This window comes from Chinchilla lanigera, unplaced genomic scaffold (genome assembly GCF_000276665.1).
Source record: "Chinchilla lanigera isolate Chin_1 unplaced genomic scaffold, ChiLan1.0 scaffold00014, whole genome shotgun sequence".
NCBI lineage: Eukaryota > Metazoa > Chordata > Mammalia > Rodentia > Chinchillidae > Chinchilla > Chinchilla lanigera.
The window spans coordinates 15760777-15762799 of NW_004955415.1; the positions used below are offsets into that span (position 1 = coordinate 15760777).

At 49.4% G+C, this 2023-nt stretch overlaps 1 protein-coding gene across 1 annotated transcript in view; it reads left to right on the forward strand.

The window, feature by feature from the left end:
• Positions 1-1895: 1895 nt before the first annotated feature.
• Positions 1896-2023, forward strand: part of Cds2 (CDP-diacylglycerol synthase (phosphatidate cytidylyltransferase) 2) — a gene marked incomplete in the record, with an annotated part of 43783 nt that continues 43655 nt past the window's right edge. Inside the window, 1 exon segment of the mRNA XM_005380829.2 lies at positions 1896-2023.

Sequence of the window (2023 nt, forward strand, 5' to 3'; positions counted from 1 at the left end):
GAGGTTTCAGTCCATAGTTGGCTGGCTCCAAGGCAGGGTGGCATGGCACAAGGGCTTGGCAGAGGAGAAACAGTCCATGGCAGGGTAGGCACAAAAAAGTAAGCCTGCCTTTCCTCTCTCCCTTTGTAGTCCATCCAGAGTAGAGCCTATGGGATGGTGCCACCCACACCCAGGGTGGGCCTTCCTGTTATCTACACCCAGAACTATGCTTAACCAATCAGTGAACTAATTTAGTAATCACATACCCTTGACTCATATTCACACACCCTAGATCCAGCCACCTTGGAAAAGTCCCACCTATGAATGCATGAGGCTTTGGGGGATATCTAGATACAAGCCATAACACAGGACCTTCTTAAATTTCCCAGCATGGCCTCGAATTTATGATCCTTCTGCCTCAGCCTCTTAGAGTGTTGGGATTACAGGTGCATGCACCATGCCTGGCTCTACAGTCTAATTCTTACCAGACATTTTCTAACCACTGATTTTTTTTTTTTTTGAGACAGAGTCTCATTATGTAGTTCAGGCTGGCCTTGAACTCATTATGCAACCCTGGCTGGCCTCAAACTTGACAATCTACCTGCTTTGGCTTCCCAAGTGTTGGGGTCACAGGCACGTGCCCCATGCCAGCCCTAACTGCTGATCTTGGCTAAACCATTTTCCTAACAATCCATCCAATAAAGGATGGCTTTTTAGGACGTGTCTGGCACACAGAGAATCTACAGTAAATAAAACAGGCTGCATTCTTGTCTCTAAAGAGGTCTTTCAACCATCCCAGAACTGGGGACGAAGCTCAGTGGTAAAGTCTGAGCTTAGCAGGCATTAGTCCCTGGGTTAAATCCCCAGTAACAGAACGAAAACAAAACCCCTGGAGGATAAAACATTTAAAAGACTGTAGATGCTCTTGTAAAGTGAAAATCAGATCTGTTCCAAGTGATAGGTGGATTAAATGAGATAAACCAATAAGCGATTACTCAGCTCTGTGCCTAGCACACAGTAAGCGCTCAGTAACTACCATAGATCCCTCTGCAAAGCAAGGTAGACTGAAGTTGGGTTGTACTTTAGCATGTGATTCTCTCCTGGTTTTTTCTTTTTTCTTTTTCTTTTTTTTTTGGTCTTTTTGAGACAGGGTCTCACTATGCAGTTTTTTTGGTCTTTTTGAGACAGGGTCTCATTCAGACAACAGTCCTCCTGCCTCAGCCTCCCGAGCGCTGGGATTACAGGCGCGCGCCACCACACCTGGCTGGCATATGATTCTCTACTGTTAATTGGGCTGGCACATCTGGCCTGTTCGGTGAGGGTCTGATTAACGTCCTTTTTTGTTTTGTTTTGCTTTTTCCTTTTTTTTTTTTTTTTTTTTTTTTTTTTTTTTTGAGACGGAGTCTCTCTAGGGGTTTCAGACTGGCGTTAAATTCACCATGTATTCCGGACTAGCCTCCAATTTATGGCAATCCTCCTGCTTCAGCCTCCAGAGTGCTGGGAATATAAATTTGTTCCACCACCCCAGCTCCTTCCTTTCTAAAGTGTGTGACGGAGACAGCCCTGCTGTGCAAGCATTTAAAAAAAAAAAAAAAAAAGCAGCTAAGTACTAGCAGACCTAGACCTCTGGGGTTGGGCGGGGGTGGTGGTGGTGGTAGTCTTCTCTTGCCCTCAGCAACTACTTACTTCAAGACCCAGGGCGCCTACACCGCCCACCTGCTGTCAAATGGGAGCTTCCATTGGCTAATCTAACTCTGAGCCGCGCTCCTTTCCCGCCCCGTCAGGTTTCTGTCCAATGCATGCCTCTCTACTCTGCTTCATCCCGCCCCCACCGCCACGCCTCCCTGGTGTATCCGTGCCATTGGCGGATCTCCCGGGCCAAGATGGCGGCAGTGCGCGTGCGCGCTCGCTCCGAGCCTCTTTGGAGGGGGAGCGAGCGGCCAGGGCCGGGGAGGGCCAACTGCGCTCAGTTTGGGAGGAAGGCGGCGGCGGCGCTGGGCGGGGCCGGGCTCCAGGGCTGGCAGCGGGGTTGCCGAGCTGCCTG